This window comes from Schistocerca gregaria, chromosome 6, assembly GCF_023897955.1.
Source record: "Schistocerca gregaria isolate iqSchGreg1 chromosome 6, iqSchGreg1.2, whole genome shotgun sequence".
NCBI classification, from domain to species: Eukaryota; Metazoa; Arthropoda; class Insecta; order Orthoptera; family Acrididae; genus Schistocerca; species Schistocerca gregaria.
The window spans coordinates 188,604,196-188,620,026 of record NC_064925.1 but is presented as its reverse complement, the minus strand read 5'-3'; the positions used below and the strand labels follow the sequence as shown (position 1 = coordinate 188,620,026).

Sequence of the window (15,831 nt, the reverse complement as noted above, 5' to 3'; positions counted from 1 at the left end):
ACACCCAAAACTGCCAAATCTACAGTTGACAGAGCTGCCACTTACTAAGAACGACACCTCGCAGTAATTAGTTCACAAATTAGCACTCGGCAGGCCTTGTGTTCCTCGCCAGAGCTGTGTAAACCTACGTCCAAGCCGAACCATGTTTGACGCGACGCCATAACTATATATACAATTTCAGAGGGCTCCTCGAATGTACTCGCTTCGGCGGTACATATACTAAAATTGGAACGATACAGAGAAGATTAGCATGGCCCCTGCGCAAGGATGACACGCAAAATCGTGAAGCGTTCCACATTTTTTTTCGCAATCTCACTCTCTCATGCCTCACATCAGCTGCTAATACCATCAGCCAACTACACAAGTTTCGCTTCATATCTGCACCCACTTGTCACAAACTATGCTCTCCATTTACGCAGTTCTCCTCCACTTTCTTTCATTCACAACAGAACATGACAAAACTGGCAATAAACCTATCCCTTACATCACCAATGCACATCTAAAATATCACTCTAATAACAAGTCAGCAAGCACACCAAAACCACAAGTACATGTCACTAGCACCCCTTCAACACAAATCACAGCCAGGCTAAGCCTAGCACAGGCAAAAGCCTCTTCTCTTCCTCAGTATCACACTCAGCTGTCACAGCATCTCTTGCTACTGTCTCAATCATGTCATTTCATAACACACACCTACTGCCACACACAACATTTGGAAACCTTACACCAACTTTACACAAGATAGCTGCATGTTCCAAATCTATCTCACTCACATACTTTCACTTAGACTACTGCTTAAATACACTCTAGCGCTCTAAAATTAGCTTGCATTACCTAATATTTATTTTTCTCTAACGCCTACAAAGCTTCTGGTGCCTGTAAGCCACTATCACATACTGTCTGCACACAGACCCACAATATTTATCTTTATTCATCTTCATGGCTGCAGCTGATGCCATAATTGTTTGAGCAGCATAAACAAACATGTGAAGGAAGGTGTATCTTTCATGATTAAGTGTGCAAGCTACCCCTTTACAGGAAGTTTATTTAACATTATGTTTCAAGTAACTATCCTAGTGGCCTTGCTATCCAGCTGCAGCCTCATAATACAGACTGCAGGTGACACCTCATCAGGTTCTTAACTGAAGCATATCTGCCTGTGTAATAAGCCACTGCCCTTCACCTAAAAACCAACTATTACTGCAAATCTGTGGTGAATCAGCATGTCATGTACAAATTTCACTGGTGTGACCCACAAAGTATTTTCCCTCATGTCTGGCAATCTGCCATTACATACAGTTACTTAAATAAATTCCAAAAGTGTCAGCCAATGAATACCACAACACTGAAGTGTTTAGACAGCAGACCACTATGCTAATATTAACATATAGCATTTAGATGTGAGACTCTACTATTTTGACAGCACTTTGAATCCCATCAATGTGATACAAGTCGATGGTGTTCACAATTGCAGCTGATGCACCTCTCATCCTGTGTCTAGGAGAAAGATTGCACAAACTCTGCATGCAATATTCATCATGTTACATACACAGAAGCTCTACCACATAAGCAGATACAGAGCCAGTCAAGACACAAAACACTAGCAAGCTTCAAGATTTCAGGAATAGACAACTACATCACAAACCAGTTTGTGTCACATTGACACCAGTAGCTACTCAGTTATTAACTGCTTTCAAATACTAAATCTATCACTCTTTGTTCTGCACTAGCAATTCTTCCTGCAATAACAACATTCACCAACCTGGATTACAGCTGATTGACATTTCACAGGAACATAACTACAGCTACTAACACAATGCTAACCTGGTTTCTCTTACCACATGTCCCCTCGATATTTTAGGCTCATTCACACACCTCAATCACAGTGTTTCACTGTTGTCAAGTAGACCTGCCCTGTGTACACCTGGATCAACACAAATATATCACCTGGTATTGTACTGAAAACGGAACTATGTCCATCATTCCTACTACTATCTCACACAAGTCGCATTAACCCATCCATGCCCTAGTAATGACCTACACTGCTGTGTTTCAAAGTGTGCAATACGAATGCTGTTTTTAATGGTTTGTGAGGCTACTGTGTCTCTTCTTGCAGTCACTATTGTCTTCTGGCGCCATTGGATGAATAGAACCATGCTTGGTCTCTGTGGAGTTCCTCAGTAATTTACATGGTCACAGGCTGTGTCTTCTTGTGTTGTACTTGATGTGTGAGTTAAAAGTTGCATTGCATATGAGCACTCTGTAATTAAATCGATAGGTATCGTAAGAAAGTACCACTGCAAGAGTAATGCAATTTGTGTTAGCAGTGAAGACAGTTTGGCCAAAATATTCGCTTGTTTTGAGAGTCTTGAAGACCTGCTACCTGCTCCAGTCAGAGTCATTTATCCCACACATTAGAGAAGTGTGTTTCATACGTATGCCTATAAGACACTAAACTCGGGATGTGAGAACATGGCGACAATAGCTGCCAACACGTCTTGCTGCCGCCTAGCGGCAGCTGTGTGAAACTGCTGCTGCTCTGGGTGGATGGTGCGAGAGCAAACGACTCTACGATCTAAGTTTTACACCCAAAACTGCCAAATCTACAGTTGACAGAGCTGCCACTTACTAAGAACGACACCTCGCAGTAATTAGTTCACAAATTAGCACTCGGCAGGCCTTGTGTTCCTCGCCAGAGCTGTGTAAACCTACGTCCAAGCCGAACCATGTTTGACGCGACGCCAAAACTATATATACAATTTCAGTGGGCTCCTCGAATGTACTCGCTTCGGCGGTACATATACTAAAATTGGAACGATACAGAGAAGATTAGCATGGCCCCTGCGCAAGGATGACACGTAAAATCGTGAAGCGTTCCACATTTTTTTTCGCAATCTCACTCTCTCATGCCTCACATCAGCTGCTAATACCATCAGCCAACTACACAAGTTTCGCTTCATATCTGCACCCACTTGTCACAAACTATGCTCTCCATTTACGCAGTTCTCCTCCACTTTCTTTCATTCACAACAGAACATGACAAAACTGGCAATAAACCTATCCCTTACATCACCAATGCACATCTAAAATGTCACTCTAATAACAAGTCAGCAAGCACACCAAAACCACAAGTACATGTCACTAGCACCCCTTCAACACAAATCACAGCCAGGCTAAGCCTAGCACAGGCAAAAGCCTCTTCTCTTCCTCAGTATCACACTCAGCTGTCACAGCATCTCTTGCTACTGTCTCAATCATGTCATTTCATAACACACACCTACTGCCACACACAACATTTGGAAACCTTACACCAACTTTACACAAGATAGCTGCATGTTCCAAATCTATCTCACTCACATACTTTCACTTAGACTACTGCTTAAATACACTCTAGCGCTCTAAAATTAGCTTGCATTACCTAATATTTATTTTTCTCTAACGCCTACAAAGCTTCTGGTGCCTGTAAGCCACTATCACATACTGTCTGCACACAGACCCACAATATTTATCTTTATTCATCTTCATGGCTGCAGCTGATGCCATAATTGTTTGAGCAGCATAAACAAACATGTGAAGGAAGGTGTATCTTTCATGATTAAGTGTGCAAGCTACCCCTTTACAGGAAGTTTATTTAACATTATGTTTCAAGTAACTTTCCTAGTGGCCTTGCTATCCAGCTGCAGCCTCATAATACAGACTGCAGGTGACACCTCATCAGGTTCTTAACTGAAGCATATCTGCCTGTGTAATAAGCCACTGCCCTTCACCTAAAAACCAACTATTACTGCAAATCTGTGGTGAATCAGCATGTCATGTACAAATTTCACTGGTGTGACCCACAAAGTATTTTCCCACATGTCTGGCAATCTGCCATTACATACAGTTACTTAAATAAATTCCAAAAGTGTCAGCCAATGAATACCACAACACTGAAGTGTTTAGACAGCAGACCACTATGCTAATATTAACATATAGCATTTAGATGTGAGACTCTACTATTTTGACAGCACTTTGAATCCCATCAATGTGATACAAGTCGATGGTGTTCACAATTGCAGCTGATGCACCTCTCATCCTGTGTCTAGGAGAAAGATTGCACAAACTCTGCATGCAATATTCATCATGTTACATACACAGAAGCTCTACCACATAAGCAGATACAGAGCCAGTCAAGACACAAAACACTAGCAAGCTTCAAGATTTCAGGAATAGACAACTACATCACAAACCAGTTTGTGTCACATTGACACCAGTAGCTACTCAGTTATTAACTGCTTTCAAATACTAAATCTATCACTCTTTGTTCTGCACTAGCAATTCTTCCTGCAATAACAACATTCACCAACCTGGATTACAGCTGATTGACATTTCACAGGAACATAACTACAGCTACTAACACAATGCTAACCTGGTTTCTCTTACCACATGTCCCCTCGATATTTTAGGCTCATTCACACACCTCAATCACAGTGTTTCACTGTTGTCAAGTAGACCTGCCCTGTGTACACCTGGATCAACACAAATATATCACCTGGTATTGTACTGAAAACGGAACTATGTCCATCATTCCTACTACTATCTCACACAAGTCGCATTAACCCATCCATGCCCTAGTAATGACCTACACTGCTGTGTTTCAAAGTGTGCAATACGAATGCTGTTTTTAATGGTTCGTGAGGCTACTGTGTCTCTTCTTGCAGTCACTATTGTCTTCTGGCGCCATTGGATGAATAGAACCATGCTTGGTCTCTGTGGAGTTCCTCAGTAATTTACATGGTCACAGGCTGTGTCTTCTTGTGTTGTACTTGATGTGTGAGTTAAAAGTTGCATTGCATATGAGCACTCTGTAATTAAATCGATAGGTATCGTAAGAAAGTACCACTGCAAGAGTAATGCAATTTGTGTTAGCAGTGAAGACAGTTTGGCCAAAATATTCGCTTGTTTTGAGAGTCTTGAAGACCTGCTACCTGCTCCAGTCAGAGTCATTTATCCCACACATTAGAGAAGTGTGTTTCATACGTATGCCTATAAGACACTAAACTCGGGATGTGAGAACATGGCGACAATAGCTGCCAACACGTCTTGCTGCCGCCTAGCGGCAGCTGTGTGAAACTGCTGCTGCTCTGGGTGGATGGTGCGGGAGCAAACGACTCTACGATCTAAGTTTTACACCCAAAACTGCCAAATCTACAGTTGACAGAGCTGCCACTTACTAAGAACGACACCTCGCAGTAATTAGTTCACAAATTAGCACTCGGCAGGCCTTGTGTTCCTCGCCAGAGCTGTGTAAACCTACGTCCAAGCCGAACCATGTTTGACGCGACGCCATAACTAGATATACAATTTCAGAGGGCTCCTCGAATGTACTCGCTTCGGCGGTACATATACTAAAATTGGAACGATACAGAGAAGATTAGCATGGCCCCTGCGCAAGGATGACACGCAAAATCGTGAAGCGTTCCACATTTTTTTTCGCAATCTCACTCTCTCATGCCTCACATCAGCTGCTAATACCATCAGCCAACTACACAAGTTTCGCTTCATATCTGCACCCACTTGTCACAAACTATGCTCTCCATTTACGCAGTTCTCCTCCACTTTCTTTCATTCACAACAGAACATGACAAAACTGGCAATAAACCTATCCCTTACATCAGCAATGCACATCTAAAATGTCACTCTAATAACAAGTCAGCAAGCACACCAAAACCACAAGTACATGTCACTAGCACCCCTTCAACACAAATCACAGCCAGGCTAAGCCTAGCACAGGCAAAAGCCTCTTCTCTTCCTCAGTATCACACTCAGCTGTCACAGCATCTCTTGCTACTGTCTCAATCATGTCATTTCATAACACACACCTACTGCCACACACAACATTTGGAAACCTTACACCAACTTTACACAAGATAGCTGCATGTTCCAAATCTTTCTCACTCACATACTTTCACTTAGACTACTACTTAAATACACTCTAGCGCTCTAAAATTAGCTTGCATTACCTAATATTTATTTTTCTCTAACGCCTACAAAGCTTCTGGTGCCTGTAAGCCACTATCACATACTGTCTGCACACAGACCCACAATATTTATCTTTATTCATCTTCATGGCTGCAGCTGATGCCATAATTGTTTGAGCAGCATAAACAAACATGTGAAGGAAGGTGTATCTTTCATGATTAAGTGTGCAAGCTACCCCTTTACAGGAAGTTTATTTAACATTATGTTTCAAGTAACTTTCCTAGTGGCCTTGCTATCCAGCTGCAGCCTCATAATACAGACTGCAGGTGACACCTCATCAGGTTCTTAACTGAAGCATATCTGCCTGTGTAATAAGCCACTGCCCTTCACCTAAAAACCAACTATTACTGCAAATCTGTGGTGAATCAGCATGTCATGTACAAATTTCACTGGTGTGACCCACAAAGTATTTCCCCTCATGTCTGGCAATCTGCCATTACATACAGTTACTTAAATAAATTCCAAAAGTGTCAGCCAATGAATACCACAACACTGAAGTGTTTAGACAGCAGACCACTATGCTAATATTAACATATAGCATTTAGATGTGAGACTCTACTATTTTGACAGCACTTTGAATCCCATCAATGTGATACAAGTCGATGGTGTTCACAATTGCAGCTGATGCACCTCTCATCCTGTGTCTAGGAGAAAGATTGCACAAACTCTGCATGCAATATTCATCATGTTACATACACAGAAGCTCTACCACATAAGCAGATACAGAGCCAGTCAAGACACAAAACACTAGCAAGCTTCAAGATTTCAGGAATAGACAACTACATCACAAACCAGTTTGTGTCACATTGACACCAGTAGCTACTCAGTTATTAACTGCTTTCAAATACTAAATCTATCACTCTTTGTTCTGCACTAGCAATTCTTCCTGCAATAACAACATTCACCAACCTGGATTACAGCTGATTGACATTTCACAGGAACATAACTACAGCTACTAACACAATGCTAACCTGGTTTCTCTTACCACATGTCCCCTCGATATTTTAGGCTCATTCACACACCTCAATCACAGTGTTTCACTGTTGTCAAGTAGACCTGCCCTGTGTACACCTGGATCAACACAAATATATCACCTGGTATTGTACTGAAAACGGAACTATGTCCATCATTCCTACTACTATCTCACACAAGTCGCATTAACCCATCCATGCCCTAGTAATGACCTACACTGCTGTGTTTCAAAGTGTGCAATACGAATGCTGTTTTTAATGGTTCGTGAGGCTACTGTGTCTCTTCTTGCAGTCACTATTGTCTTCTGGCGCCATTGGATGAATAGAACCATGCTTGGTCTCTGTGGAGTTCCTCAGTAATTTACATGGTCACAGGCTGTGTCTTCTTGTGTTGTACTTGATGTGTGAGTTAAAAGTTGCATTGCATATGAGCACTCTGTAATTAAATAGATAGGTATCGTAAGAAAGTACCACTGCAAGAGTAATGCAATTTGTGTTAGCAGTGAAGACAGTTTGGCCAAAATATTCGCTTGTTTTGAGAGTCTTGAAGACCTGCTACCTGCTCCAGTCAGAGTCATTTATCCCACACATTAGAGAAGTGTGTTTCATACGTATGCCTATAAGACACTAAACTCGGGATGTGAGAACATGGCGACAATAGCTGCCAACACGTCTTGCTGCCGCCTAGCGGCAGCTGTGTGAAACTGCTGCTGCTCTGGGTGGATGGTGCGAGAGCAAACGACTCTACGATCTAAGTTTTACACCCAAAACTGCCAAATCTACAGTTGACAGAGCTGCCACTTACTAAGAACGACACCTCGCAGTAATTAGTTCACAAATTAGCACTCGGCAGGCCTTGTGTTCCTCGCCAGAGCTGTGTAAACCTACGTCCAAGCCGAACCATGTTTGACGCGACGCCATAACTAGATATACAATTTCAGAGGGCTCCTCGAATGTACTCGCTTCGGCGGTACATATACTAAAATTGGAACGATACAGAGAAGATTAGCATGGCCCCTGCGCAAGGATGACACGCAAAATCGTGAAGCGTTCCACATTTTTTTTCGCAATCTCACTCTCTCATGCCTCACATCAGCTGCTAATACCATCAGCCAACTACACAAGTTTCGCTTCATATCTGCACCCACTTGTCACAAACTATGCTCTCCATTTACGCAGTTCTCCTCCACTTTCTTTCATTCACAACAGAACATGACAAAACTGGCAATAAACCTATCCCTTACATCACCAATGCACATCTAAAATGTCACTCTAATAACAAGTCAGCAAGCACACCAAAACCACAAGTACATGTCACTAGCACCCCTTCAACACAAATCACAGCCAGGCTAAGCCTAGCACAGGCAAAAGCCTCTTCTCTTCCTCAGTATCACACTCAGCTGTCACAGCATCTCTTGCTACTGTCTCAATCATGTCATTTCATAACACACACCTACTGCCACACACAACATTTGGAAACCTTACACCAACTTTACACAAGATAGCTGCATGTTCCAAATCTTTCTCACTCACATACTTTCACTTAGACTACTGCTTAAATACACTCTAGCGCTCTAAAATTAGCTTGCATTACCTAATATTTATTTTTCTCTAACGCCTACAAAGCATCTGGTGCCTGTAAGCCACTATCACATACTGTCTGCACACAGACCCACAATATTTATCTTTATTCATCTTCATGGCTGCAGCTGATGCCATAATTGTTTGAGCAGCATAAACAAACATGTGAAGGAAGGTGTATCTTTCATGATTAAGTGTGCAAGCTACCCCTTTACAGGAAGTTTATTTAACATTATGTTTCAAGTAACTTTCCTAGTGGCCTTGCTATCCAGCTGCAGCCTCATAATACAGACTGCAGGTGACACCTCATCAGGTTCTTAACTGAAGCATATCTGCCTGTGTAATAAGCCACTGCCCTTCACCTAAAAACCAACTATTACTGCAAATCTGTGGTGAATCAGCATGTCATGTACAAATTTCACTGGTGTGACCCACAAAGTATTTTCCCTCATGTCTGGCAATCTGCCATTACATACAGTTACTTAAATAAATTCCAAAAGTGTCAGCCAATGAATACCACAACACTGAAGTGTTTAGACAGCAGACCACTATGCTAATATTAACATATAGCATTTAGATGTGAGACTCTACTATTTTGACAGCACTTTGAATCCCATCAATGTGATACAAGTCGATGGTGTTCACAATTGCAGCTGATGCACCTCTCATCCTGTGTCTAGGAGAAAGATTGCACAAACTCTGCATGCAATATTCATCATGTTACATACACAGAAGCTCTACCACATAAGCAGATACAGAGCCAGTCAAGACACAAAACACTAGCAAGCTTCAAGATTTCAGGAATAGACAACTACATCACAAACCAGTTTGTGTCACATTGACACCAGTAGCTACTCAGTTATTAACTGCTTTCAAATACTAAATCTATCACTCTTTGTTCTGCACTAGCAATTCTTCCTGCAATAACAACATTCACCAACCTGGATTACAGCTGATTGACATTTCACAGGAACATAACTACAGCTACTAACACAATGCTAACCTGGTTTCTCTTACCACATGTCCCCTCGATATTTTAGGCTCATTCACACACCTCAATCACAGTGTTTCACTGTTGTCAAGTAGACCTGCCCTGTGTACACCTGGATCAACACAAATATATCACCTGGTATTGTACTGAAAACGGAACTATGTCCATCATTCCTACTACTATCTCACACAAGTCGCATTAACCCATCCATGCCCTAGTAATGACCTACACTGCTGTGTTTCAAAGTGTGCAATACGAATGCTGTTTTTAATGGTTCGTGAGGCTACTGTGTCTCTTCTTGCAGTCACTATTGTCTTCTGGCGCCATTGGATGAATAGAACCATGCTTGGTCTCTGTGGAGTTCCTCAGTAATTTACATGGTCACAGGCTGTGTCTTCTTGTGTTGTACTTGATGTGTGAGTTAAAAGTTGCATTGCATATGAGCACTCTGTAATTAAATAGATAGGTATCGTAAGAAAGTACCACTGCAAGAGTAATGCAATTTGTGTTAGCAGTGAAGACAGTTTGGCCAAAATATTCGCTTGTTTTGAGAGTCTTGAAGACCTGCTACCTGCTCCAGTCAGAGTCATTTATCCCACACATTAGAGAAGTGTGTTTCATACGTATGCCTATAAGACACTAAACTCGGGATGTGAGAACATGGCGACAATAGCTGCCAACACGTCTTGCTGCCGCCTAGCGGCAGCTGTGTGAAACTGCTGCTGCTCTGGGTGGATGGTGCGAGAGCAAACGACTCTACGATCTAAGTTTTACACCCAAAACTGCCAAATCTACAGTTGACAGAGCTGCCACTTACTAAGAACGACACCTCGCAGTAATTAGTTCACAAATTAGCACTCGGCAGGCCTTGTGTTCCTCGCCAGAGCTGTGTAAACCTACGTCCAAGCCGAACCATGTTTGACGCGACGCCATAATTATATATACAATTTCAGAGGGCTCCTCGAATGTACTCGCTTCGGCAGTACATATACTAAAATTGGAACGATACAGAGAAGATTAGCATGGCCCCTGCGCAAGGATGACACGCAAAATCGTGAAGCGTTCCACATTTTTTTTCGCAATCTCACTCTCTCATGCCTCACATCAGCTGCTAATACCATCAGCCAACTACACAAGTTTCGCTTCATATCTGCACCCACTTGTCACAAACTATGCTCTCCATTTACGCAGTTCTCCTCCACTTTCTTTCATTCACAACAGAACATGACAAAACTGGCAATAAACCTATCCCTTACATCACCAATGCACATCTAAAATGTCACTCTAATAACAAGTCAGCAAGCACACCAAAACCACAAGTACATGTCACTAGCACCCCTTCAACACAAATCACAGCCAGGCTAAGCCTAGCACAGGCAAAAGCCTCTTCTCTTCCTCAGTATCACACTCAGCTGTCACAGCATCTCTTGCTACTGTCTCAATCATGTCATTTCATAACACACACCTACTGCCACACACAACATTTGGAAACCTTACACCAACTTTACACAAGATAGCTGCATGTTCCAAATCTTTCTCACTCACATACTTTCACTTAGACTACTGCTTAAATACACTCTAGCGCTCTAAAATTAGCTTGCATTACGTAATATTTATTTTTCTCTAACGCCTACAAAGCTTCTGGTGCCTGTAAGCCACTATCACATACTGTCTGCACACAGACCCACAATATTTATCTTTATTCATCTTCATGGCTGCAGCTGATGCCATAATTGTTTGAGCAGCATAAACAAACATGTGAAGGAAGGTGTATCTTTCATGATTAAGTGTGCAAGCTACCCCTTTACAGGAAGTTTATTTAACATTATGTTTCAAGTAACTTTCCTAGTGGCCTTGCTATCCAGCTGCAGCCTCATAATACAGACTGCAGGTGACACCTCATCAGGTTCTTAACTGAAGCATATCTGCCTGTGTAATAAGCCACTGCCCTTCACCTAAAAACCAACTATTACTGCAAATCTGTGGTGAATCAGCATGTCATGTACAAATTTCACTGGTGTGACCCACAAAGTATTTTCCCACATGTCTGGCAATCTGCCATTACATACAGTTACTTAAATAAATTCCAGAAGTGTCAGCCAATGAATACCACAACACTGAAGTGTTTAGACAGCAGACCACTATGCTAATATTAACATATAGCATTTAGATGTGAGACTCTACTATTTTGACAGCACTTTGAATCCCATCAATGTGATACAAGTCGATGGTGTTCACAATTGCAGCTGATGCACCTCTCATCCTGTGTCTAGGAGAAAGATTGCACAAACTCTGCATGCAATATTCATCATGTTACATACACAGAAGCTCTACCACATAAGCAGATACAGAGCCAGTCAAGACACAAAACACTAGCAAGCTTCAAGATTTCAGGAATAGACAACTACATCACAAACCAGTTTGTGTCACATTGACACCAGTAGCTACTCAGTTATTAACTGCTTTCAAATACTAAATCTATCACTCTTTGTTCTGCACTAGCAATTCTTCCTGCAATAACAACATTCACCAACCTGGATTACAGCTGATTGACATTTCACAGGAACATAACTACAGCTACTAACACAATGCTAACCTGGTTTCTCTTACCACATGTCCCCTCGATATTTTAGGCTCATTCACACACCTCAATCACAGTGTTTCACTGTTGTCAAGTAGACCTGCCCTGTGTACACCTGGATCAACACAAATATATCACCTGGTATTGTACTGAAAACGGAACTATGTCCATCATTCCTACTACTATCTCACACAAGTCGCATTAACCCATCCATGCCCTAGTAATGACCTACACTGCTGTGTTTCAAAGTGTGCAATACGAATGCTGTTTTTAATGGTTTGTGAGGCTACTGTGTCTCTTCTTGCAGTCACTATTGTCTTCTGGCGCCATTGGATGAATAGAACCATGCTTGGTCTCTGTGGAGTTCCTCAGTAATTTACATGGTCACAGGCTGTGTCTTCTTGTGTTGTACTTGATGTGTGAGTTAAAAGTTGCATTGCATATGAGCACTCTGTAATTAAATCGATAGGTATCGTAAGAAAGTACCACTGCAAGAGTAATGCAATTTGTGTTAGCAGTGAAGACAGTTTGGCCAAAATATTCGCTTGTTTTGAGAGTCTTGAAGACCTGCTACCTGCTCCAGTCAGAGTCATTTATCCCACACATTAGAGAAGTGTGTTTCATACGTATGCCTATAAGACACTAAACTCGGGATGTGAGAACATGGCGACAATAGCTGCCAACACGTCTTGCTGCCGCCTAGCGGCAGCTGTGTGAAACTGCTGCTGCTCTGGGTGGATGGTGCGGGAGCAAACGACTCTACGATCTAAGTTTTACACCCAAAACTGCCAAATCTACAGTTGACAGAGCTGCCACTTACTAAGAACGACACCTCGCAGTAATTAGTTCACAAATTAGCACTCGGCAGGCCTTGTGTTCCTCGCCAGAGCTGTGTAAACCTACGTCCAAGCCGAACCATGTTTGACGCGACGCCATAACTAGATATACAATTTCAGAGGGCTCCTCGAATGTACTCGCTTCGGCGGTACATATACTAAAATTGGAACGATACAGAGAAGATTAGCATGGCCCCTGCGCAAGGATGACACGCAAAATCGTGAAGCGTTCCACATTTTTTTTCGCAATCTCACTCTCTCATGCCTCACATCAGCTGCTAATACCATCAGCCAACTACACAAGTTTCGCTTCATATCTGCACCCACTTGTCACAAACTATGCTCTCCATTTACGCAGTTCTCCTCCACTTTCTTTCATTCACAACAGAACATGACAAAACTGGCAATAAACCTATCCCTTACATCACCAATGCACATCTAAAATGTCACTCTAATAACAAGTCAGCAAGCACACCAAAACCACAAGTACATGTCACTAGCACCCCTTCAACACAAATCACAGCCAGGCTAAGCCTAGCACAGGCAAAAGCCTCTTCTCTTCCTCAGTATCACACTCAGCTGTCACAGCATCTCTTGCTACTGTCTCAATCATGTCATTTCATAACACACACCTACTGCCACACACAACATTTGGAAACCTTACACCAACTTTACACAAGATAGCTGCATGTTCCAAATCTATCTCACTCACATACTTTCACTTAGACTACTGCTTAAATACACTCTAGCGCTCTAAAATTAGCTTGCATTACCTAATATTTATTTTTCTCTAACGCCTACAAAGCTTCTGGTGCCTGTAAGCCACTATCACATACTGTCTGCACACAGACCCACAATATTTATCTTTATTCATCTTCATGGCTGCAGCTGATGCCATAATTGTTTGAGCAGCATAAACAAACATGTGAAGGAAGGTGTATCTTTCATGATTAAGTGTGCAAGCTACCCCTTTACAGGAAGTTTATTTAACATTATGTTTCAAGTAACTTTCCTAGTGGCCTTGCTATCCAGCTGCAGCCTCATAATACAGACTGCAGGTGACACCTCATCAGGTTCTTAACTGAAGCATATCTGCCTGTGTAATAAGCCACTGCCCTTCACCTAAAAACCAACTATTACTGCAAATCTGTGGTGAATCAGCATGTCATGTACAAATTTCACTGGTGTGACCCACAAAGTATTTTCCCTCATGTCTGGCAATCTGCCATTACATACAGTTACTTAAATAAATTCCAAAAGTGTCAGCCAATGAATACCACAACACTGAAGTGTTTAGACAGCAGACCACTATGCTAATATTAACATATAGCATTTAGATGTGAGACTCTACTATTTTGACAGCACTTTGAATCCCATCAATGTGATACAAGTCGATGGTGTTCACAATTGCAGCTGATGCACCTCTCATCCTGTGTCTAGGAGAAAGATTGCACAAACTCTGCATGCAATATTCATCATGTTACATACACAGAAGCTCTACCACATAAGCAGATACAGAGCCAGTCAAGACACAAAACACTAGCAAGCTTCAAGATTTCAGGAATAGACAACTACATCACAAACCAGTTTGTGTCACATTGACACCAGTAGCTACTCAGTTATTAACTGCTTTCAAATACTAAATCTATCACTCTTTGTTCTGCACTAGCAATTCTTCCTGCAATAACAACATTCACCAACCTGGATTACAGCTGATTGACATTTCACAGGAACATAACTACAGCTACTAACACAATGCTAACCTGGTTTCTCTTACCACATGTCCCCTCGATATTTTAGGCTCATTCACACACCTCAATCACAGTGTTTCACTGTTGTCAAGTAGACCTGCCCTGTGTACACCTGGATCAACACAAATATATCACCTGGTATTGTACTGAAAACGGAACTATGTCCATCATTCCTACTACTATCTCACACAAGTCGCATTAACCCATCCATGCCCTAGTAATGACCTACACTGCTGTGTTTCAAAGTGTGCAATACGAATGCTGTTTTTAATGGTTCGTGAGGCTACTGTGTCTCTTCTTGCAGTCACTATTGTCTTCTGGCGCCATTGGATGAATAGAACCATGCTTGGTCTCTGTGGAGTTCCTCAGTAATTTACATGGTCACAGGCTGTGTCTTCTTGTGTTGTACTTGATGTGTGAGTTAAAAGTTGCATTGCATATGAGCACTCTGTAATTAAATAGATAGGTATCGTAAGAAAGTACCACTGCAAGAGTAATGCAATTTGTGTTAGCAGTGAAGACAGTTTGGCCAAAATATTCGCTTGTTTTGAGAGTCTTGAAGACCTGCTACCTGCTCCAGTCAGAGTCATTTATCCCACACATTAGAGAAGTGTGTTTCATACGTATGCCTATAAGACACTAAACTCGGGATGTGAGAACATGGCGACAATAGCTGCCAACACGTCTTGCTGCCGCCTAGCGGCAGCTGTGTGAAACTGCTGCTGCTCTGGGTGGATGGTGCGGGAGCAAACGACTCTACGATCTAAGTTTTACACCCAAAACTGCCAAATCTACAGTTGACAGAGCTGCCACTTACTAAGAACGACACCTCGCAGTAATTAGTTCACAAATTAGCACTCGGCAGGCCTTGTGTTCCTCGCCAGAGCTGTGTAAACCTACGTCCAAGCCGAACCATGTTTGACGCGACGCCATAACTATATATACAATTTCAGAGGGCTCCTCGAATGTACTCGCTTCGGCGGTACATATACTAAAATTGGAACGATACAGAGAAGATTAGCATGGCCCCTGCGCAAGGATGACACGCAAAATCGTGAAGCGTTCCACATTTTTTTTCGCAATCTCACTCTCTCATGCC

At 42.1% G+C, this 15,831-nt stretch overlaps 7 non-coding genes across 7 annotated transcripts; all 7 read left to right on the top strand.

Annotated features, from left to right (window-relative positions):
* Positions 1-195: 195 nt before the first annotated feature.
* On the top strand, positions 196-302 carry LOC126279562 (U6 spliceosomal RNA). The gene has a single exon (XR_007551035.1). It is a non-coding gene; the product is annotated as a U6 spliceosomal RNA (small nuclear RNA).
* A 2,477-nt stretch (positions 303-2,779) lies between these two features.
* LOC126279325 (U6 spliceosomal RNA) lies at positions 2,780-2,886 on the top strand. The gene has a single exon (XR_007550809.1). It is a non-coding gene; the product is annotated as a U6 spliceosomal RNA (small nuclear RNA).
* A 2,477-nt stretch (positions 2,887-5,363) lies between these two features.
* On the top strand, positions 5,364-5,470 carry LOC126279561 (U6 spliceosomal RNA). The gene has a single exon (XR_007551034.1). It is a non-coding gene; the product is annotated as a U6 spliceosomal RNA (small nuclear RNA).
* Positions 5,471-7,947: 2,477 nt separating this feature from the next.
* On the top strand, positions 7,948-8,054 carry LOC126279560 (U6 spliceosomal RNA). The gene has a single exon (XR_007551033.1). It is a non-coding gene; the product is annotated as a U6 spliceosomal RNA (small nuclear RNA).
* A 2,477-nt stretch (positions 8,055-10,531) lies between these two features.
* LOC126279316 (U6 spliceosomal RNA) lies at positions 10,532-10,638 on the top strand. Its single transcript, XR_007550801.1, has one exon. It is a non-coding gene; the product is annotated as a U6 spliceosomal RNA (small nuclear RNA).
* Positions 10,639-13,115: 2,477 nt separating this feature from the next.
* On the top strand, positions 13,116-13,222 carry LOC126279559 (U6 spliceosomal RNA). Its single transcript, XR_007551032.1, has one exon. It is a non-coding gene; the product is annotated as a U6 spliceosomal RNA (small nuclear RNA).
* A 2,477-nt stretch (positions 13,223-15,699) lies between these two features.
* Positions 15,700-15,806, top strand: LOC126279558 (U6 spliceosomal RNA). Its single transcript, XR_007551031.1, has one exon. It is a non-coding gene; the product is annotated as a U6 spliceosomal RNA (small nuclear RNA).
* Positions 15,807-15,831: the final 25 nt, after the last annotated feature.